The sequence below is a fragment of the Schistocerca gregaria genome, chromosome 8 (assembly GCF_023897955.1).
Source record: "Schistocerca gregaria isolate iqSchGreg1 chromosome 8, iqSchGreg1.2, whole genome shotgun sequence".
Classification (NCBI taxonomy): domain Eukaryota; kingdom Metazoa; phylum Arthropoda; class Insecta; order Orthoptera; family Acrididae; genus Schistocerca; species Schistocerca gregaria.
In genome coordinates this window covers 250393762-250418661 of record NC_064927.1, presented here as the reverse complement: position 1 = coordinate 250418661, position 24900 = coordinate 250393762, and positions in this window count along the sequence as shown.

Sequence of the window (24900 nt, the reverse complement as noted above, 5' to 3'; positions counted from 1 at the left end):
TGGATGTGTGTGATGTCCCTAGGTTAGTTAGGTTTAATTATTTCTCAGTTCTAGGCGACTGATGACCTCAGAAGTTAAGTCCAATAGCACTCAGAGCCATTTGAACCATTTTTTTTTTATCCCCAAGTGTGTATTGAACTGAGGTCATCTAGTAATATCTGTGCAGTACTTAACGTTTCCTGGTTCTCGACTGTTGGTCCGTCTTCCAGCGTGCAGGCAATACCGTGTCCGTTGGCTAATCTTGAGACGTTTTCAAAATGTAATGTGTGACTTACTAAAACTTCAGTGACGCACTTTGATTTTGAGTCGACATTTTAAAGAGTCCGAAACCCTGGGATATATTCGGCTTCATCGGTGTTCACTTCTTGCAGAAGGGCCACGTCTGTTTTACCATTCTTATATTAAAAACTGTAATTTAAATGGACATTCAATTTTGTTGAAGTCAGAATCGTAACAACAATAGCATTCCTGTGCAACGTAGGAGACATGTATAAAAAAACTGACAAAATTATGTTAAAATTGAATATCCGTTCTTGGATCCTCACCCCTCTCCACTTCTTCCACCCCGTCCGTGATTGTGAGGTTCTCTATTTGGGAGCTTGCGCAGACGGAGGGGTAGATCGACAGCGGAAGGCAGTATTTATAATAAAGTAAATAATCGAAGAAAGAGATAGTATAATAGGGAAACCCATTTAGCGTTCATTGATTTTATTAAGGCATTCGATAATGTTGATAGAAAGAAAGTGAGAGAATGATGAGGAAAAGAGGATATCCACATCTAATAAACGTTTTAAAAAGTCTGTAAGTTTAGGTAAACATGGCACTCTGTCCGAGCCTATAGCCAAAAGCATAGGAGTAAGACAACGGTGCAGCATTTCACCAACACTTAGTAACATTTCTTTATATAACGCAATTTAGAAATGTAAGGAGACGTTTCATGGGAGAATTAAGAATAATGGTATTTTCCTCCTAGAATGTCTTTCATATACAGACGACGCCACGCTGCTGTTGGATAATGAAGATGACATAAAAGGGAGAATACATTTATTACGTAAGGTTCCCCCCACCCCCCATGAACCATGGACCTTGCCGTTAGTGGAGGGCTTGCTTGCCTCAACAATACAGATAGCCGTACCGTACGTGGAACCACAACGGAGGGGTATCTGTTGAGAGGCCAGACAAACGTGTGGTTCCTGAAGAGGGGCAGCAGCCTTTTCAGCCTTTTCAGTAGTTGCAGGGGCAACAGTCTGGATGATTGACTGATCTGGCCTTGTAACACTAACCAAAACAGCCTTGCTGTTTTGGTACTGCGAACGACTGAAAGCAAGAGGAAACTACAGCCGTACTTTTTTCCGAGGGCATGCAGCTATACTGTATGATTAAATGATAATGAGGTCCTCTTGGGTAAAATATTCCGGAGGTAAAATAGTCCCCCATTCGGATCTCCGGGCGGGGAATACTCAAGAGGATGTCGTTATCAGGAAAAAGAAAACTGGCGCTCTACGGATAGGAGCGTGGAATGTCAGATCCCTTAATCGGGCAGGTAGGTTAGAAAATTTAAAAAGGGAAACGGATAGGTTAAAGTTATATATAGTGGCAATTAGTGAAGTTCGGTGGCAGGAGGAACAAGACTTCTGGTCAGTTGAATACAGGGTTAGAAATACAAAATTAAATAGGGTAATGCCGGAGTAGGTTTAATAATGAATAAAAAAATAGGAGTGCGAGCAAGCTACTACAAACAGCATAGTGAAGCCCATGCCTACTACGGTAGTACAAGTTTATATGCCAACTAGCTCTGCAGATGACGAAGAAACTGAAGAAATGTTTGATGACATAAAAGAAATTATTCAGGTAGCGAAGGGAGACGAAAATTTAATAGTCATGGGTGACTGGAATTCGACAGTAGGAAAAGGGAGAGAAGGAAACATAGTAGGTGAATATGGATTGGGGCTAAGAAATGAAATAGGAAGCCGTCTGGTAGAATTATGCACAGAGCACAACTTAATCATAGCTAACACTTGGTTCAGGAACCATAAAAGAAGGTTGTATACATGGAAGAAGCCTGGAGATACTGACAGATTTCATATAGATTATATAATGGTTAGAGAGAGATTTAGGAAACAGGGTTTAAATTGTAAGACGTTTCCAGGGGCAGATGTGGACTCTGACCACAATCTATTGGTTATGAACTGTAGATTAAAACTGAAGAAACTGCAAAAAGGTGGGAATTTAAGGAGATGGGACATGGATAAACTGACTTAACCAGAGGTTGTACAGAGTTTCAGGGAGAGCATAAGGGAACAATTGACAGGAATAAGGCAAAGAAATACAGTAGAAGACGAATGGGTTGCTCTGAGGGATGAGGTAGTGAAGGCAGCAGAGGATCAAGTAGGTAAAAAGACGAGGGCTAGTAGAAATCCTTCGGTAACAGAGAAATATTTAATTTAATTGATGAAAGGAGAAAATATAAAAATGCAGTAAATGAGGCAGGGAAAAAAGAATACAAACGTCTCAAAAATGAGATCGACAGGAAGTGCAAAATTGCTATGCAGGCATGGCTAGAGGACAAATGTAAGGATGTAGAGGCTTATCTCACTAGGTGTAAGATAGATACAGCCTACAGAAAAATTAAAGAGACCTTTGGAGAAAAGAGAGCCACTTGTATGAATATGAAGAGGTCAGATGGAAACCCAGTTCTAAGCAAAGAGGCGAAAGCAGAAAGGTGGAAGGAGTATATAGAGGGTCTATACAAGGGCGATGTACTTGAGGACAATATTATGGAAATGGAAAAGGATGTAGATGAAAATGAAATGGGAGATACGATACTGCGTGAAGAGTTTGACGACAGAGCACTGAAAAACCTGAGTCGAAACAAGGCCCCGAGCGTAGACAACATTCCATTAGAACTGCTGACGGCCTTGCGAGAGCCAGTCCTGAGAAAACTCTACCATCTGGTGAGCAAGATGTACGAGACTGGCGAAATACCCTCAGACTTGAAGAAGAATATAATAATTTCAATCCCAAAGAAAGCAGGTGTTGACAGATGTGAAAATTACCGAACAATCGGTTGAATAAGCCACAGTTGCAAAATACTAACGCGAATTATTTACAGACGAATGGAAAAACTGATAGAAGCCGACCTCGGGGAAGATCATTTTGGATTCCGTAGAAATGTTGGAACACGTGAGGCAATACTGAACATACGACTTATCTTAGAAGGAAGACTAAGGGAAGGCAAACCTATGTTTCTAGCATTTGTAGACTTAGAGAAAGCTTTTGACAATGTTGACTGGAATACTCTCTTTCAAATTCTAAAGGTGGCAGGGGTAAAATACAGGGAGCGAAAGCCTATTTACAATTTGTACAGAAACCAGATGGCAGTTATAAGAGTCGAGGGGCATGAAAGGGAAGCAGTGGTTGGGAAAGGAGTGAGACAGGGTTGTAGCCTCTTCCCGATGTTATTCTATCTGTATATTGAGCAAGCAGTAATGGAAACAAAAGAAAAATTTGGAGTAGGTATTAAAAACCATGGAGAAGAAATAAAAACTTTTTAGGTTCGCTGATGACACTGTGATTCTGTCAGAGACAGCAAAGGACTTGGAAGAGCAGTTGTACGGAATGGACAGTGTCTTGAAAGGAGGATATAAGATAAACATCAACAAAAGCAAAACGAGGATAATGGAACGTAGTGAATTAAGTCGGGTGATGCTGACGGAATTAGATTAGGAAATGAGACACTTATAGTAATAAAGGCGTTTTGCTATTTGGGGAGCAAAATAACTGATGATGGGCGAAGTAGAGAGGATATAAAATTAGACTGGCAATGGCAAAGAAAGCGTTTCTGAAGAAGAGAAATTTGTTAACATCGAGTAGAGATTTAAGTGTCAGGAAGTCGTTTCTGAAAGTATTTGTATGGAGTGTAGCCATGTACGAAAGTAAAACATGGACAATAAATAGTTTGGACAAGAAGAGAATAAAAGCTTTTGAAATGTGGTACTACAGAAGAATGTTGAAGATTAGGTGGGTAGATCACGTAACGAATGAGAAGGTACTGAATAGAATTGGGGAGAAGAGAAGTTTGTGGCACAACTTGACAAGAAGAAGGGACCGGTTGGTAGCACATGTTCTGAGGCATCAAGGGAGCACAAATTTAGCATTGGAGGGCAGTGTGGAGGGTAAAAATTGTAGAGTGAGACCAAGAGATGAATACACTAAGCAGATTCAGAAGGATGTATGTTGCAGTAGGTACTGGGAGATGAAGGAGCTTGCACAGGATGGTTTAGCATGCAGAGCTGCATCAAACCAGTCTCAGGACTGAAGACCACAACAACAACAACAACAACAAAATGGTTCAAATGGCTCTGAGCCCTATGGGACTTAACATCTATGGTCATCAGTCCCCTAGAACTTAGAACTACTTAAACCTAACCAACTTTAGGACATCACACAACACCCAGCCATCACGAGGCAGAGAAAATGCCTGACCCCGAGGGGAATCGAACCCGGGAACCCGAGCGTGGGAAGCGAGAACGCTACCACACGACTACGAGATGCGGGCGACAATAACAATATCAAGACTGAATCAAAGAGATGATATGACCAAATGTGGTCTATTGCACCTTTAAAAAGACAGAAATTTCCTTAAAAACAATCGAGAGATGTAATAGAGTTTAGATGTCACGTATGTCACTTTAGGAAAATACAAGCTTACTTAACAAAATTCAAAGATGTAGTACATCTTAGACGTGACGTACGTCACCCTAGGACTTAGAAAACCCAATGCCTCCAGTTAAACAATACCAAATTATACACTAGGTGGAGGTGAGATGCGTCACCCTTAGAGGTAGCAATCACTCTTATTCTTACTCGATTTGTATCTGTTTAAAACGGTAGAACATCGACCGTGCCTCAGTAGGATGGATAAGAAGTTTTTAACAGCTAAGGCTATTAATAAAACACCTCTTTGCAAGTCGCGCAACGAATAACCGTTCTATACAACACACACATAAAAGCCATCTATCAAAATTACGATGACCGCCGCTCCACACTGGAGCCTTAGTAATGGAGGTTTAATATCAATTAATTTAGAAGTATAATCAAATGTGTGGCAACAGATTTTGATTAAGGCATAAGTTTAAAACTGTAACAGTAACAATGCTTACTCCTAAAATGATAGTAGTTAACCTTTAAAAAAAGATATTAAAAGCGCTAGATAATGCTATTCAAAGGAATTAAATTACACGCCAGGTCTACAAGACCAGACCCTCAACAAGCCGACACGCAAGTACTTGAATTATCGTTATCAATAGGCCACTGCAGCTGCGTCTGAACATTAACAGACTTTGTACAGAACGACAGGTACATAAATGTTGTACAGATCAGTGAGTCATATGAGACATACGCTTTCAACCAAAATTAAATACATGTCACATGAAGATTATAACGAGAGCTAGATACGGCCACAAAATACCGCAACACTAAACAATGACAACCAAGAAAAGTCACCGAGGCCAAAATTAATATAAAACTTATTTACATTCTGTAGATGACTACTTCCCTTAGGTGTAACCATAGCTGCTCACATTTATTGTCAACAACTGAGACGTCTTGCAAACACAATCCGAGAACAACGACCGGAAGGACTGTGTGAAGTGCAGGACTACAGTAGAAACAAGATTTGACTCATCTAAGTTAATGAACACTACTTGCACATAAATCGTATGTCTCAGAATATCTAACAACACGAACACACTCAAGCAACATATTAGTTTGGCTCATAATTTCGCAGCGTTTTTCCATAAATTTAATAAACACAGGAGATACACATAATACAGACTTTGGTGAACACTAATATATCCTCCTTTCTCTTTACAACAGTCTGGCAACGTTGGTGTAGCTTTTCGATTACGCAACTGTAGGAATCATGTGCTTTTGAGGAGAAGAACTCGCAGAATCATGCTCAGAGCTCATTTCCATATGGGAAGTCAGTGCCTTGAAGGTTATTCGATAGACAGGGCAAAATATGAAAATCTGAGGGCGCAAGATGAGGTGACTAACGTGGTTGCGAAATGACTTGTCAATCTACATTCTGTATAATGTTTTTTTGGCACACTAGCAGAATGCGGAGCGCGTTATCGCAGAGTAGCATCTCTTCAAACAGTACTGCTGGCGTTGTTCTCGGATTGTGTTTTCAAGACGCCTCAGTTGTTGACAAAAAATGTCCGCCGTTGTGGTTACACCTCAGGGGAGTAATTGATAGTACACCACATCGTCGCTGTTCCATTAGATGCTTGTCATTATCTTTTGTGGATGCAAATGGTTCAAATGGCTCTATGCACTATGGGATTTAACATCTGAAGTCATCAGTCCCCTAGACGTAGAACTACTTAAATCTAGCTAACTTAAGGACATCACACACATCCATGCCCGAGGTAGGATTGGAACCTGCGACCACAGCAGCAGCGCGGTACCGGATTTAAACGCCTAGAACCATTCGGCCACAGCGGCCGGCTTTTGTGGATGCGCGCAGGTCTTCGTACAGGGAGTTGGTGCGTTGTTTGGGCGCATTCATTCCTTTTTTTCATTACTTTAGTACAAAGACACCATTTCTCGTCACCAGTAACGATATAGGACCATCGGCCTTGCCGCAGTGGTAAAACCTGTTCCCGTCAGATTACCGACGTTAAGTGCTTTCGGGGCGGGCTAGCACTTGGATGGGTGGCCATCCGGTCTGCCGAGCGCTTTTGGCAAGCGGGGTGCACTCAGCCCTCGTGAGGCAAACTGAGGAGCTACTTGATTGAGAAGTAGCGGCTCAGGTCTCGGAAACTGACATGCGGGCGGGAGAGCGGGGTGCTGACCACATGCCCCTCCGTATCCGCATCCAGTGACGCCTGTGGTCTGAGGATAATACGGTGGCCGGTCGCTACCGTTGGGCCTTCATGGCCTGTTCAGGAGTAGTTTAGTTTGTTAGTAAAGATATAGGAAAGAAATGGTCGGTGTTGTTGACGAGCTAATTGATGACGAGCAACTAGAGATGCACATACTGTGGCCCGCATATTTCTGTGATTTGGACTTAGACCATGCAGTACCGCTACACCTATTACATGCAAATATCTCGCGATTGTGGAACGATCACAGTTCATCAAGTTTGACAGCTCTCGAGTGCACTGGCGCGAATCACTGTGGATTAATGCGCTGAAACGATCTTCATCGATCTATTCAGTATATAAACTCTTTGTCAGGAATGAATTTTTTGTAAACCTGTAATTCAATGGGAAGTATGTCAAAATATTGTCACTGTATTGGAAGGATTAAACTTGAGCATTATTTTATTACATTTCTCCTCCACCTTGCGTATTTTCGTTCTTCCGATTGCAAACTGCCTATTTTCACTGAGAATTTGTCCTGGAATTGGTATGCCAGTGGCCTTACCGCAGAGGTAAACACCGATTCCTGTCAGGTCAAAGAAGTCAACTGCTGTCGGGCTACGTTAGCTCTTGGGTGGCGGAGCGTCTGAGTCTGTCGAGCACTATTGGCGAGTGGGGTGTACTAAGCTGTTGTTAGGCTAATTGAGGAGCTGCTTGACTAGGAGGTAGTAGCTTCCATCACGAAAACTGACAACTGTTGGGAATGCGGCATGCTGACCACATGCCACCCCCCTCCCATATACCCGCTTCCATTGACGCCTATTGGCTGATGATTACATGGCAATCAATCGGTACCGTTCGGCCTCCCAAGACCTGTCCGGAGGGTGTCAGATTTATCTGGATAATCCCACATACGTGTGTTTCAGAAGCAGTATAAAAGAAGTGTCAAACAAATTTGTTATTGCCGGGATTGTGGTCTGCAATACGAAAATGGGTTCCATGCAGCTCTCAATGCTAGTCTATCTTCTGCAAACCTCTTCATCGGTGCGTGATTACCGCATGCAACCATCTGAAACTGCTTGCTGAAGTCAATCCTTGGTCTCTGTCCTGTGTACAATTTTTAACTTCCCACACTTCCCCCCCCCCCCCCGCCCCCCACCACCAAGCTGACAATTCCTTGGTGCTTCAGGATGTGACATAACAACCGATTCCTGCTCTTACTCAAGTGGGGTCACTTATTTTTTATAACAGCAAATATTTACTTGGCCGCCTGTGTGATTCAGAATTTGTTGATATGTCTAATACAAGAAGCACCAGGTTAAATGTTCGGCCAATACAGCACTTCTTACGAAAGGACGGGTCATGTCATGTTCACGCACTACACCCATTGCAGCAATAAGCCCAATCAGCATTGACCGAATTGTCTACTTAGTTGCGCCCGTAATGACTACAGCCAAGTAACACTAGCGCCGGCTGAGATCTGATCTAGTTCACTTGCCCAAACCAAAGCCTCAGGAGTGTAGAAAGCAAATCCTCGGAACACACTGGCATTTCCAAGTCCATAGGCTACGGAGAGTTGTCCCGTGTAAAACACAGTCTGCAATTAAGCAGTCCACAGTTGATAACAGTGAGAACATACTGCTTGGATTCTATACTTCGTCGAGTGGCTGCGTCTATCCACAACACATTCCCTCTTGGAATCTCGAACAATGTCAAATAGATGTGCCAAGGTTAGGAACATTCACAGCGCCGGGTGCTTACTCAGGGTCGATAGGGATACTGTGAGATGCAAGTACAGTCATAGACAAGTTACATAACGCTGTCCCACCCACACCCAGTAAAAAAAAAAAAAAAAAACCGGTACGCAGGGAGCGCCACCGCAGAGAGCCAAAGATGCGTAAATGACACCGTGTCGCGAAGATGCACAACGTTGTTAATTAAACCTATTTAGGAAATTGGAAATTTGTGGTAAGGTTCTAGGGGACCGAACTGCTGAAGTCATCGGTCCTTAAGCTTACACAATACTTAACCCAATTTAAACTAACACGCTAAGGACAACAAACACACCCATCCCGAGGGAGGACTCGAACCTCCGACTAGGGAAACCGCGCGGACAGTGAAAAGGCGCCTTAGCCGGCTCGGGTACCCCGCTCGGCTAAACCTATTTAAAAAACAGTGCAGTGCAAAACGGTTAAACTGAATAACGTTGCGCTGTTTTAAACAGACGGGATCTGTGTTCTGGAGGATGGAGGATCCAATCTCCAGCCAGCCACACTGACGTAGTTTTTCCGTGGTTTCCCAGAACTGATTCAGGCAAATGCTGTGATGGTTCCTACTATGAGGTCACGGCTGACGAATTGTACCATCCTTGTGAAACCAGACCAAAAGGTATCTAAGTAACTCAATAAATGGGTTATTACTTTTTGCTTCTTAAACTGTAATGCCTTGAAATGTCCATTATTCTTGCAAAAGGTATGAAACTACAACTATACTGTGCAGTCACATTAATGTGAACGCCTGTCAAAAGCCCGTACGACCACTTTTTGATACGCGGACTCGTGCGAGATGTGTAGAAATAGAGTTAGTGAGGTTCTTGAAGGTACCGGCAGGGATATGGAGCTGACGCCGACTCCAGTGCTGTAGCCAGCTGCTCTATGCTTTCAGTTGAAAATCCATGGCCCGTACAGCTCGAACGAGGTGGTCCCACAGAAAATTGGTTCAAATGGCTCTGAGCACTATGGGACTTAACTTCTGAGGTCATCAGTCACCTAGAACTTAGAACTAATTAAACCTAACTAATCTAAGGACATCACACACATCCATGCCCGAGGCAGGATTCGAACCTGCGACCGTAGCGGTCGCTCGGTTCCAGACTGTAGCGCCTAGAACTGCACGGCCACTTCGGCCGGCGGTCCCACAGGTTCTCCATTGGGCTTAAATTAGCGGAGCTTCGTGGCCAGGGGAGTATGATACACACATTCTCATCTTGCAACCTATGTGACACATCCTACAGGCAGATGGCACATTCCGAGGAAAATCAAACTGCACATAGTGGTTTGCATGGTTCATAAGGATAGATGCTTGCTTTTGTCGATTCATAATGCCTTCACGAAAGATGGTATCATTCAGACAATGTCACGAAAACATTCCCCAGACCATAACCCTCACTCCTGCAGCCTGGACCCTTCTGACTATAGTTGAAACGTGTTTTGCTTTCATTCTGATGGAGCATAAAACGTGGTTCATCTGAAAAGGCCATCTTTTGCCACCCAGTTGACGATCACTAATATTGGCGTACAAATTCCAGCCTTCATCGCCAATTATTCTTCGTCTTCTTCTTCTTCTTCTCCTTCTTCCGTATCCAGATGCACCAATTATATCTTCCCTTCCCAGTAATTAGCAACGTAGGTTCCTTTGTCATTCACTTTCAAAATATGGTCTTTAGTGCATGTTATAGACATATCTGGGCAAATCAACGGGTGGTCCAAATCCTGTATTGCTCCGCATTCACACCTATCACTATCACTGTAGCCCCATTTAAATGCGTTTGATTTGCACCCTGTTGCTCTAGTGCGCAGCCGGTTTAATGACCTCCGAGTTGTAAAAGGTAGTTGAAATCCTGCAGATCCCTCCTCAAGTAGTTCCATTGTGGAGTGTGGCACCATTTCTTCCGAAACAGATAGCCGCCTTGGGACGGACTAGGTGGCGAGGTCTTCATTAGTTTCAATGAAACTCCTGCGGGATTTCAGCCGGGCACGTTGTTTTCGGTGCATATGCATCAGGTGTCGAGAATCATTCTTTTGTTTTGATCTTTCTATCTCGGCGGCTACTTGTCTGTGGATAGTGGGTGCTGCTATGCCTGTGATGGGGTACATTTTGTCTTTGGGAGTTGGGTTGAGGTATCCTGTGGCAATACGTACAGTTTCGATTACTCGACGTCAACTTGCATAGTGCTGGCACATCTCGCAGTAAGTAGTGCTCTAAAAAGGCTTCAGCTGGGTCTTTCCCTGGTTTTAGCAACGCAACAACCCGAGCTTTCCTCCACAGTTTAGGAATTTACATTGTTATAATACAGTTATTCCTTAGCTCTAGGATCCATGCTTGTACTCTCGGTCCAGTGCTGCTTAAATGTAAGCGCTCTGTCCAATGTTACTCCCAGGTATTTTGAGCTGTTTGTATGATTCAGCTCTTCCCCTTGCCACATGACTCGGAGTTTCCGTTTGGCTCGTTTGTTCCTAAGATGGAAGGCGGATACTTGAGATTTACTAGGGTTTGGTTTGAGTTTATTGCCTTCGTAATAGGTAGCAAGTTCTGTTACGGCTCCTGTGAGATTCTCCTCCACTTGTTCAAAGGTTTTATCCTGTGTGGCCACTGCTGCATCATCAACATATATGAACATTCGTGTCTGGTGGCTGATGGGAAGCTCATTTGTACAGATGTTAAATAATATTGCAGCCAAGACACTACCCTGTGCAAGTCCATTTTTCTGTGTCCTCCATCGGCTGTTTTTAGATTGTAAGGTTACATAGTAGCGTTTGTTCTGTAGCGTGCATTGCACGAACATAGAAAGGGTGTAGTCCTTAGTGACATTATACACTTTCTGGGTAAGCAACTTATGGTTTACTGTGTAATATGCGGCACAGAGATCCAGGAATGAGACCCGAGTTAGTTCTCCTCTTTGATAGCCCTCTTCGATGTACTGTGTGAGATTAAGGATTTGGCCACAGCATGATTTTCCTGGTCGAAATCCAGCTTGTTCGTTAATGAGGGCTTTGTACACATAATCAGCTATGCGTTTCAGGATCATTCGCTGCAGCACTTTAAACAGATAACAAAGCAGTGAGACAGGCCGGAAATTTTTAGCTTCAGCTGGGTCTTTCCCTGGTTTTAGCAACGGAACAACCCGAGCTTTCCTCCACAGTTTAGGAATTTACATTGTTATAATACAGTTATTCTTAGCTCTAGGATCCATGCTTGTACTCTCGGTCCAAAATGTTTAATTTGCTCAGGTCTCAGATCGTACAGCAGTCAGCATGAGTGAACCATACTCAGCAACGTCCGCTGAACGGTCGTTGAGGAGACACTGCTGGTAGCCATTTGATTCATCTGGGCGTTCAGTTGCTCAACAGTTTTGCACCTCTATTTCACCTTTCCACATGTACGCAGCCGTCGTTATCCCAGTCATCTGTGGCCTATGGTGCACCACAATTGCCAAGCCAGTTGTAGATAGCGCCAGTTTGCCGTACATCATATATTTTAATTACGGCGGTGCTTGAACAGTTTACACACTTCGTTTCGGAGATGCTTGCCCCCTTTCATCGAAAATCAATGATCATACCATTTTGGACTTCAAATAAATCGCCCGGTTTCCGCAATACAAAGACTGCACTGTTTCCTTCGTCCTCCAAAGACGCTTTATATGGTCACTTTAACGGGACTGGACCGTCTGCTGCTAGTACTACTACTACTACTGAAGATGACAATAACTGCACATACGAAACCGTCTGGATTGAGATGTCTTGTCAGGGGCAAAGTCTGTATTTCCGAAATTTCTCGACAGATCCGACCCACCTGGAGGCGGCTCTGCGTTACGCAGGGCGGAAGAAGGCGTCGAGCCGGTCGCGCCGTAGCGGAGCATATCGCCGCGGCGCGCCGCTCTGTCCCAAACCGGTTCTCCCGGGACCGCGCCGGCCAAACAGATAGCCGGTCCCGGACCATTAACGTGGTAATTTCATTTCCCTGCTCCCATTTGGGAGTGCGGGCGGCGGTACGAGATTATTCTGCCAGCAGTGCGTGAGCGCGCCAGCGTCCGCCACTGGCGCAGCTCGCAGATCACGTACCCAGCCTGCGTACTGCGCCTGCTGGCGCAACACGACACGCGCTCTGCACGTGGCAGGCGGTCGCTTTTTTAGTTACAACGTCAGGTGTTGTCAAAGTACAAGGTATGGCACTTCGCTTATCGGGGTGTTATTAGGCTTTTTCCTTTTTCTTTTTTTTAATACATCCTCCAGTGGTCGAACTTTTTGTTCAGGAGCTAACACTGACAATGTCGGGCACTGTTTTCATTACTAATATTACCACGTTATGCGCCCCCAATAGACTGGCTATAACGAGGGCGCAGCGTTGGCCGCTGATCACAGTCGGCACCACTCGGAATGCTCGAATCGACTGTTTTCAGTTTGAGACTGTTTCAGTCTCCAGCGAGCCCAAAGTTATGACACTGTTAAGTCCCTGTCTAAGTGTTTATGAGTGGGGTTAATGACTGTAATTGTACTTATAGGGCAACACGTATTAAGCTAGCGTCATAACTTCTAAACGGTTTGCGTTAGGGCGTTCAAACTGCACGGTTGGCCGCAGAGCATAATGGGAAGTAGTATGCGTATACATGGTTCGGTTTAGCGCCGATGGGCCGCGCGGAGTGGTCGCGCGGTTCAAGGCGCCATGTCACAGACTGCATGGCACCTCATGCCGGAGGTTCGGGTCCTCCCTCGGGCATGGGTGTGTGTGTGTTGTTTTTAGCATAAGTTAGTTTAAGTAGTGTGTAAGCCTAGGGACCGATGACCTAAGCAGGTTGGTCCCGGAATTCACACACATTCCAACATTTAGCGACGAAGCCCATTTTCATTTGGATGGGTTCGTCAATCAACAAAATTAACGCATCTGGGGTACTGAGAATTCGCATTTCGCGATGGAGAAGTCTGTTCACCCTCAACGGGTGTGGTGTGCAGCTTCCAGTCACGGAATAATCGTTACGGTATTTCTTGATGGCACGGTGACTACCGAACGGTACTTGCAGGCTTTGGAAGACGATTTCATCCGCATTATTCAAAGTAACCATGTTTTCGACAATATATGGGTCGTGGAAGACGAAGCTCGACCCCATCGAAGTAGGAAAGTGATGTCCTGGAGGAGCACTTCGGGGACAACATTCTGGCTCTGGGATGCCCACAGGCCACTGGCAAGGGCCTCGATTCGCCGCCATGTTCTCAGGACCCGAACACATGTGAGTCCATTTTATGGGGCTATATTAAAGAGACTGCAATAACCCAAAAACCATTGCTGAGGTGAACAGAGCCATTAAGGAGAGAGATCATTGACAGTATCGATGTTCCGACACTTCACCGTGGCATGCAGAATTTCGCTATTCATCTGTGCCACGTAATCGTCAATGATGACAAGCATATCGAACATGTCATAACCTAAATTCGGATATCTGCGGTGACGTTTACATGTTAAATGAACTTTGTGCAGGCCGTAGTTCGTAACTAATTTTCGTACAAACTATGTATATACTACATTATTTTCGTTTATTTCATACAGTTCAACAATTGTCATCCTGTAAAAACATTATGTAATACGATACACGATCACAAATGTTTAGTAAATGTCCTGAATGCCATTTTTTTTGCTGCTATGTTTTATTACAGCAGCTTTAATTTAATATCATGGTCCTTGCTACAAATATATACCGCATTTCAAGTCATAATCGTCTCTGTGCGCGGTAACGAATTTGTATCATGGCAGATGATCGGTACGAGTCGCACTAGCCTGTGAGCTGTCCGTACTTGAAGACCGGCCATAAAACGTTGCCCGCTCACATCCTCTAAACCCGCAGTGGCCGCGTTGCTTACCTTCATACCCGAGAGCTTGTCTGCAAAGTTTACTTAGTTCACGGCCAAATTCAAAAACTTCAATTAAAATCAAGCTCATCTGCCTCTGTAAGTAGCTTTGTCCTTACTGAGTGAGAAAACTACACTGCAAAGAATCTCTTGACATTGGTTGACGTTTTTATATTCGGTTTTTCGTTGCTAGATGAGTATTAATATGAAATACGTATGAGAATCACCGGCAGCACAAACACTTGATTCAGGCCGAATGCCACCCGCGGGCCACAGTTTGACGACCAGTGTTCTAAAATCATTAAAGCCTTTGGCTCAGGTGAGAACACCCGCAATGTGGGCCTAATATTAAATCCCCAGTACAAGCGAAGTAGTTACATTCAACTAAAATGATAATATTTGGACATATACTTCTATCTGACTGCGATTTGAGTTCGCCTTCTTCCCTACGCGAAATCTAAAGTTCTCTCAGCGTATCTAGCTTTTCCACAGAATAGCTACATTCCGCTGCTAGTAATTATTTTCCCACATTAAAGATAAAGCTCTTCATTTTATAAAAGTTCAATACAATAATCATTCTTCTTGTCTAACTGCGTCTCAAAAATTCCATACGTATATTCTGAATTTATCCAAGTATATGCAATTCGTCGTTGTTCCCTGTCTGTCCTTTCAAATATTAACTGCTGCACAAGCCTTGGCCTGTGTAATGTATCCCATAAAAAAGAAAGAATGTGTAGTAAAATGATTGATCTTGAATCTTCCGGAAGCTAAGTGTTTTAAAGTGGGTACATCACGGTGACCACAGTAGGAACACGTTAAAGAACACGTCTTATTAGTGTCAGCTACAGAGGCATCTTCCCTCCCCCCCCCCCCCCCCCCCCCCCCCTGCATGAACCATGGACCTTGGCGTTGGTGGGGAGGCTTGCGTCACTCAACGATACAGATAGCTGTACTGTAGGTGTAACCACAACGGAGGGGTATCTGTTGAGAGACCAGACAAATGTGTGGTTCCTGAAGAGGGGCAGCAGCCTTTTCAGTAGTTGCAGGGACAACAGTCTGGATGATTGACTGGTCTGGCATTGTAACAATAACCAAAACGGCCTTGCTGTTGTAGTACTGCGAACGGCTGAAAGCGAGGGGAAACTACAGCCATAATTTTTCCCGAGGGCATGCAGTTTTACTGTATGGTTAAATGATGATGGCGTCCTCTTGGGTAAAATATTCCGGAGGTAAAATAGTCCCCCATTCAGATCTCCGGGCGGGGACTACTCGAGAGAACGTCGTTATCGGGAGAACGAAAACTGGCGTTCTACGGATCGGAGCGTGCAATGTCAGATCCCTTAATCGAACAGGTAGGTCAGACAATTTAAAAAGGGAATTGGATAGGTTAAAGTTAGATATAGTGGGAATTAGTGAAGTTCGGTGGCAGGAGGAGCAAGACTTCTGGTCAGGTGAATACAGGGTTACAAATACAAAATCAAATAGGGGTAATCCAGGAGTAGGTTTAATAATGAATAAAAAAGTAGGAGTACGGGTAAGCTGATACAAACAGCATATTGAACGCATTATTGTGGCCAAGATAGACACGAAGATCATGCAGACTACAGTAGTACAAGTTTATATGCCAACTAGCTCTGCAGATAACGAAGAAATTTATGATGAGATAAAAGAAATTATTCAGGTAGTGAAGGCAGACGAAAATTTAATAGTCATGGGTGACTGGAATTCAAGACTAGGAAAAGGGGGAGAAGGAAACATAGTAGGTGAATATGGATTGGGGCTAAGAAATGAAAGAGGAAGCCGCCTGGTAGAATTTTGCGCAGAGCATAACTTAATCATAGCTAACACTTGGTTTAAGAATCATGAAAGAAGGTTATATACATGGAAGAACCCTGGAGATACCAAAAGGTATCAGACAGATTATATAATGGTAAGACAGAGATTCAGCAATCAGGTTTTAAATTATAAGACATTTGCAGGTGCAGATGTGGACTCTGACCACAATTTATTTGTTATGAAATGTAGATTAAAACTGAAGAAACTGCAAAAAAGTGGGAATTTAAGGAGATGGGACCTGGATGAACTGACTAAACCAGACGTTGTACAGAGTTTCAGGGAGAGCATAAGGGAACAATTGACAGGAATAAGGGAACGACAACCAGTAGAAGAAGAATGGGTAGCTTTGAGAGATGAAATAGTGAAGGCAGCAGAAGATGATGAAGAGAATGTAGATGAAGATGAAATGGGAGATACGATACTGCGAGAAGAGTTTGACAGAGCACGGAAAGACCTGAGTCGTAAGAAGGCCCCCGGAGGAGACAACATTCCATTAGAACTACTGACAGCCTTGGGAGAGCCAGTCCTGACAAAACTCTACCATCTGGTGAGCAAGATGTATGAGAAAGCCGAAATTCCCTCAGACTTCAAGAAGAATAAAATAATTCCAATTCCAAAGACAGATGTGAAAATTACCGAACTATCAGTTTATTAAGTCACGGCTGCAAAATACTAACGCGAATTCTTAACAGACGAATGCAAAAACTGGTAGAAGCTGATCTTGGGGAAGATTAGTTTGGATTCCGTGGAAATGTTGGAACACGTGAGGCAATAATGACCCTACGACTTATCTTAGGAGAAAGATTAAAGAAAGGCAAATCTACGTTTCTAGCAATTGTGGACAGAGAGAAAGCTTTTGACAATGTTCATTAGAATACTCTCTTTCAAATTCTGAAGGTGGCAGGGGCAAAATACAGGAAGCGAAAGGCTATTTACAATTTGTACAGAAAGCAGATAGCAGTTATAAGCGTCGAGGGGTATGAAATGGAAGCAGTGGTTGGGAAATGAGCGAGACTGGGTTGAAGCCTATCCCCGATGTTATTCAATCTGTAGATTGAGCAAGCAATAAAGGAAACTAAAGAAAAGTTCGGAGTAGGTATTAAAATCCATGGAGAAGAACTAAAAACTTTGAGGTTCGCCGATGACATTATAATTTTGTCAGAGACAGCAAAGGACTTGGAAGAGCAGTTGAACGGAATGGGCAGTGTCTTGAAATGGGGATATAACATGAACATCAACAAAAGCAAAACGAGGATAATGGAATGTAGTCGAATTAAGTCGGGTGATGCTGAGGGAATTATATTAGGAAACGAGACACTTAAAGTAGTAAAGGAGGTTTGCTATTTTGGGAGCAAAATAACTAATGATGGTCGAAGTAGAGAGGTAAATAAAATTAGACTGGCAATCGCAAGGAAAGCGTTTTTCAAGAAGAGAAATTTGTTAACATCGAGTACAGTTTTAAATGTCACGAAGTCGTTTCTGAAAGTATTTGTATGGAGTGTATCCATGTATGTAAGTGAAACGTGAACGATAAATAGTTTCGACAAGAAGAGGATAGAATCTTTCGAAATGTGGTGCTACAGAAGAGTGCTGAAGATTAGATGGGTAGATCACATAACCAATTAGGAGGTATTGAATAGAATTGGGGAGAAGAGGAGCTTGTGGCACAATTTGACTAGAAGAAGGAATCGGTTCGTAGGGCATGTTCTGAGACATCAAGGGATCACCAATTTAGTATTGGAGGACAGCGTGGAGGGTAAAAATCGTCGAAGGAGACCAAGAGATGAGTACACTAAGCAAATTCAGAAGGATGTAGGTACTGGAAGATGAAGAAGCTTGCACAGGATAGAATATCATGGAGAGCTGCATGAAACCAGTCTCAGGATTGAAGATCACAACAACAACAAACAATAACAGAGCCATCATTGGGAAGTACACTGAAGAAGCAAAGAAATTGGAACACCTGTCTTTTATCGTGTAGTAGCCCCGCGAGCACACAGAAGTGCCACAATATGACGTGGCATGAACTCGACTAACGTCTGAAGTAGTGCTGGAGGAATCATGAATCCTGCAGGGATCTCCATAAATCTGTAAAAGTACTAGGAGGAGGAGATCTCTTCTGAACAGCACGTTGCAAGTCATCTCAGATGTGCTCAATAACGTTCATGTCTGGAATGTTTGGTGACCAGCGTAAGTGTTTAATCTCAGAATAGTGTTCCTGGAGCCTCTTTGTACCGATTCTGAACGTGTGGGGTGTCGCATTGTCCTGCTGGAATTGACGAAATCCATCGGAATGCACAATGGACACGAATGGATGCAGATGACAGACAGGATGCTTACGTACGTTTCAAATGTGAAGAGTCGTATATAGACGTATCAATGATCCCATATCACTCCAATCACATCCACCCTACACTATTACAGAGCCTTCACTAGCTTCAACAGTCACCTGCAGACATGTTGGATCCATGGATTCATGAGGTTGTCTCCATACCCTTACACGTCCATCTTCCCGATACTCTTTTAAACGAGACTCGTCCGACGAGACAACATATCTGCTGTCCCACCGCTCTTTCTCCTACTACAACACCACGCTCAAGCTCACTTAAATCTTGATAACCTGCCATTGTAGTAGCAATAACCGATCTAACAACTGTACTAGGCACGTTTTGTCTTATATAGACGGTGCCGACCCCAGCACTGTATTCTGCCTGTTTACATATCTCTGTATTTGAATACGCATGCTTGTACCAATTTCTTTGGCGTTTTAGTGTGGAAATCCTTGGTGTCGAAGAACCTTGAAAATGTATAGAATATTGCACCCAGATGATGTACATAACAGAAAAAACAGCAACCGGGCGTAGTAATTACAAAATTAGATTGATGAATCCGACTGGTAAATATGCATCAGATGTCTGGCTGATGAAATCGACGTCACTAAGCCAATCACTTCTCAACGCAATTAAATACTTAAAGATAAAATGGTCTGGGTAAGACATTAGCAAAGGGATTTTATCCAAAATTTACTGAATATGAGGATAAGTGAACTTAAACATCATTATCATTATTACTAAAGTTACAAGTAGTAAAGGAATGCGTTCTTACATAAAGATGGATAGAAGAAAACAGGGAATAATGAGGAGACTATTGGTTCCTCGATTATTTTAAAATACTGAGAAACGAAATTACAGCAATGATTACTAAGCATTAGTAGAGACATAGTGAGCGACACAATTTTATCTCTGGCATAGTAGATATTGAAATTTATCCCAGGGCATCTAGATTTTCCAAATAATGAATATTTTGCACTGATCGTAATCAGTTTCCCGACTTCAAAGTAAAAATCTTTCTACTTATAAAACTTCAGTTCAGTAGCCACTTTTCTTATGTAACATACAAATACTTCCAAACTACGAGTGATAATGAGCATTTAGTGGATCACTAATTCGAAACAGATATTTGTTTTCTGAAATCATTCAGTTGCACATAACGCGCGTGTGTTCCCTGCCTATCGATTCAAATATTGAAATAACTCAGACCTTAACTGCAATACAAAGCCTTGGCCCAGTATTACGTCAGTCGTGCTATTACACGCAGAGAACACTCAAACACTGATTTCCTGAACGGCTGATCCTGGCGGAAGTTCGAGTCCTCCCTCGGCCATGGGTGTGTGTGTTTGTCCTTAGGATAATTTACGTCAGGGACTGATGACCTTAGCAGTTAAGTCTCATAAGATTTCACACACATTTGAACATTTGATTACCTGAAGCAACAGTCTAAAGTTGTCAAACATTTGAAACGACGTGTTGTAAAACACAGAGTATACCAATACCTCGTTACTCCTCTACCGCTTTCGGTTCGAGAATCAATCACTGCTAGAATAAGAGCTGGAAGATGGTAATTTATACGTACATATCAGTACAATAGCACCTGTCTTCGCTCCCACAATATAAATAAATATATAAATAAATTTCAAGTTATAAAGAGATTTTGAAATGTCAGTATATTTCAAGTTTACCAGGACGACTTAAAAAGCAGACTAGCACAGGAAAAAAGGCCATTTATGGTCAAAAGAAGTCTACTTGCATCAAACATAGCTCTTAATTTGAAGACGAAAATTCTGAGAATGTAAATTATGGACACAGATTCATAGAGATGTAAATCAGGCACTGTGGGATAACCGGAAAACAGGAGACCCGATATGTTTGAAATTTGAGAAATAAAAGGATATCAAATATTACGTTGGCTGATGAGGTAAGAATCAAGAAAGTTCTTCACTGAATCGGTGAGAAAAGGGACGTGCGGAAAATATTTACTAGAAGGAGGGACAGAATAATTCATCACAAGATATGTAGAAGTCGCCTTGCTTTGTGCCACTCTACAAGCAAGTACGATTGTCGGTTTCAGTTACGTAACACAATACAAACAAATAAGATAACTTGTACTGTCACTGTATGGTCGACACTTGGCGTACCTGTTGGGGTTACCCTATAATTTAACTGGTCTCTGTTTGCTATCGTACTTGGTTATAGGTTTTCCAGCACAAAATATTTGGTATACGTATAAGCAATTAGCTTTACCGCATCTTATTTATTATATTCTCACAAAGCCTCCTTATTTCTTAATGGATTGCTCATACGTATTCGTCAAATTTTAAAATGTGGTAGTAGTATTGGTAAGTAATTACAGTTAGCATTTTGAAGTAAATACCATTAGCAGCAATTATTTGCCGAAGATAGTTTTAGGGGCCTACTGGAGTTTCTTTATTTACGGTAAGTAAATTAATTGCTTTTAAAACTTAGTGCACAGGGTGCATTATAATATTGCAGACTAGTACTACTGTATTACCGAAAATCTATTCAGAGTAAGCCCATTCGGAATTAGAATATTAATGGATGTTGAAGTAAAACCCCTTATCTCATCGATATCTAGTCAATATCAGTAGCAAAAATTATTTATGAAAACCTTTCATTTATGAAATTTCCGACCAGCGAATTACGCTCTTTTGTTTTGTAAAATTTATCACAGCCTCACAGATAGTAAGCTAATAGCCAAGTTGGAGATACTTCACTATCAACAATGCCTTTCTTTTATTTTCCTGTTAAGAAAATAACATGACTTACGTGGAAAATAAATTTGGTTTCCATTACAATTTATCACTGCCAGATGCCGTTACTTCTGTAATACTTTTAATGTAATCAGAATACATATATTGTATTTATTTCTCTTTTTAAAGGAGATACTTTCAATCTAACTAAAACACAGCGTTAAATTTTTCGCTATTACGGAAACCTAGAGTATACGGTACATCTTTGCTCTCACTTGGAAGATCTTTCAAGCTATTATTTCTCAATTAACTTTAGTCTTGGTCTAATACAACTCCTTGAAGGGCAATTTATTTTCAGTTATAAGTCAGAAACCCTATTTTATTTTAGAACTGTAACTTTATTACATTTATTGTAAATTCAATGTCCACTACAGCCAATTCGTCGTAAGTGTACTAGTGTTTCAGCAAAATTCTGAGTCCCCACTGACGGGCAGAGATCATCAACGAACAAGACAAACAAAATAATCTAGGTACCACCACAACTTTGGTCAATACAGTTAAACAACATGAACAAATATAAAACCTCTTCTAGTTTCGGCGATACGCAACCTCTTAAAGATCCCTTGTTGAAATGGTCACTCCACTTTGTTATATCAGAAGAATGAGATTTTCTGTACAAAACTCTTTAATAACGGATTCTTAAAAAAAGGTGGTCTATCTTTATATATATCTGGGCACATCTTTACGAAGTCACAGGCAAATTTTTACTGTAGGAATGAAATAACTCTTAGCTAAAAAATGCTGGTGTCTGTCACCTTAAATACAATTCGCTTGATCCATTACCTCGCTCAAATCTAATAAATCCATCTACACAGTACCACTAAACTCCTAAACTCAGTACTTTAGAATGTTCCACACGATAGTAAGAATAGCTACGACTCAGCTTCCTCTGAGGGCAATTCCTGAATCACTATCAATAAGCCATAGAAGAATACGGATTCCAATCCATTATCAACATCAGTAACTCGCAATCACAGTCATGAACTCTTGTTCCATACAGCCCAACAATGTACTGCTATACCAACAAATAATTACGCAATTAACAGAATCTTCCGTCGGTTATTGGTAGAACAACATTATTAAGCAATCCTGTTAAACATTTACTCGCTTCTTAAGATCACCATGCGCCATATGACTAGTGAGGTAAATTGTAATTGTGTCAACCGCGAACCTAAAAGTCCAGATCCTCCAAAATTTATCGTGGAAGGACAAGCGAGGCAATATATATGACCGGTAGTCTCTTACAGTAACGACTTATTGCACTCAATAGCACTCTCTCCAACTACTACCTCAACCAAGACCAATCCATCACGACTTCAACAGACTTCTCATTTGGTTCAAACGGTACTGCCTATTTAGAACATGTTGAAACAGTTCGGAAACATTAACGTTGACAAATGTACTGCGCTAACATTTCTTTTAAAATTTTTAATATTCTTGCTGAAATCCGTCGGCTGCATTCTTAGCAACTAGCTCTGATGGTAGGCTTTAGCCTCTATGGATTGCAGGTTGTAATACACCCCAACAAATCTACACGTGCGCGTAGTTTACCTCGTCTTTATGAAATCTACAACGCACTTACAATGCATATATTAGATAAGTTTTGTAAACTTTTTTTTTACATTTCCTTGAATTTTAAACCTATTTCCAGATGATAACTGAACAAATAAAGGCGCCACAAAAAGAATTGTTCCTTTTCAGCTTGACAAAACACAACTTCCACGTTACTTGAGAGAGATGTAGAGAGTATAAACAGTGAGTAAAGAGAGAATCGGAATATACAGGGTGGTGTTTTTTTTTCTGTCATCAGTCTACTGACTGGTTTGATGCGGCCCGCCACTAATTCCTTTCCTGTGCTAACCTATTCATCTCAGAGTAGCACTTGCAACCTACGTCCTCCATTATTTGCTGAATGTATTCCAATCTCTGCCTTCCTCTACAGTTTTTGCCCTCTACATCTCTCTCTAGTAACATGAAAGTCATTCCCTCATGTCTTAGCAGATGTCCTATCATCCTGTCCCTTCTCCTTATCAGTGTTTTCCACATATTCCTTTCCTCTCCGATTCTGCGTAGAACCTCCTGATTCCTTACCTTATCAGTCCACCTAATTTTCAACATTCGTCTATAGCACCACATCTCAAATGCTTCGATTCTCTTCTGTTCCGGTTTTCCCACAGTCCATGTTTCACTACCATACAATGTTGTGCTCCAGACGTACATCCTCAGAAATTTCTTCCTCAAATTAAGGCCGGTATTTGATATTAGTAGACTTCTCGTCGTGACCATCAATCCTGATGCTAAGTTTCTCGCTGTTCTCATTTCTACTACTTCTCATTACCTTCGCTTCTCGCGACGTGGGCCTGGCTTACTTGCAGCCGTGTGGACGGCTCTCTAGCGTTTCTTAGCGCGGCTCTATATCTGTTGGCAGTCTCGCGTCCTGATTGTGCTCAGGCTGACTATCTTACGTTATCTGACTTGCACTGTACATGAAATCTGCTGACATTCAAGAGGCCTTTGATTACTGGCTTTGCACAGGAAATTTTCTCTTTAGAGTTATTGTTTAATCCACATTGTACCCTTGTTATAAGTTTTATAGTAAATTATTTGGAGCAAAACTTTTGGATAGGTCGTAGAGGCTAGAACTCAGTTTTAATTACCTTTATTGGCTGGTTTATTTAATTTTAAAGGCCTCAATGTTAAAGGCTTATTTTCTTGAATTTTGTTTGACATTATTCTTATTGTAATTCAATAACTGTGCCATTCGCCATTTTGAGCGCCCACATATCTGTATACTGAACATGGCAAATTAACATGGAATTTTTCCACATCTTTTTCTTGATGGGGATCTGCTGCTACTTAAAAAAATTGTTTGTTGTCCAAAGGATAAATGATGTTAATTAAAAATTCCTTGAATTGTGCCATCGGGTGGTGGGTTTCTGGGTTCCGCTTAATAGGTCAGGAGTCGACTGCACAGCCGACCGGGGTGGCCGAGCGGTTCTAGGCACTACAGTCTGGAACCGCGCGACCGCTACGGTCGCAGGTTTGAATCCTGCCTCGGGCATGGATGTGTGTGATCTCCTTAGGTTAGTTAGGTTTAAGTAGTTCTAAGTTCTAGGGGACTGAAGACCTCAGAAGTTAAGTCCCATAGTGCTCAGTGCCATTTGAACCAGACCACTACACACAAGAGGCGGCTACGCGGGTAGCGGAGACTGTGTGGAAAGGACTGGGTGGTTTTTTAGGTTAGAGGGTCTCATGGATCCACAGAAGGGACGTCCGTCTAAAAGTGGGCAGGTAAAGCACAGTAAGGTAGCTGTACAAACGATTGGTGAAGTAGTTGTAAATTGTCGTAGCTATGTTGGGAAAGAACCATAGCTGCAAGCCCTAATAGAAAGCACTGAAGCTCAAATAGTTGTAGGTACAGAGAGCTGGCTAAAGCCGGAAATATGTTCAGCCGAAATTTTTTCAAACGATC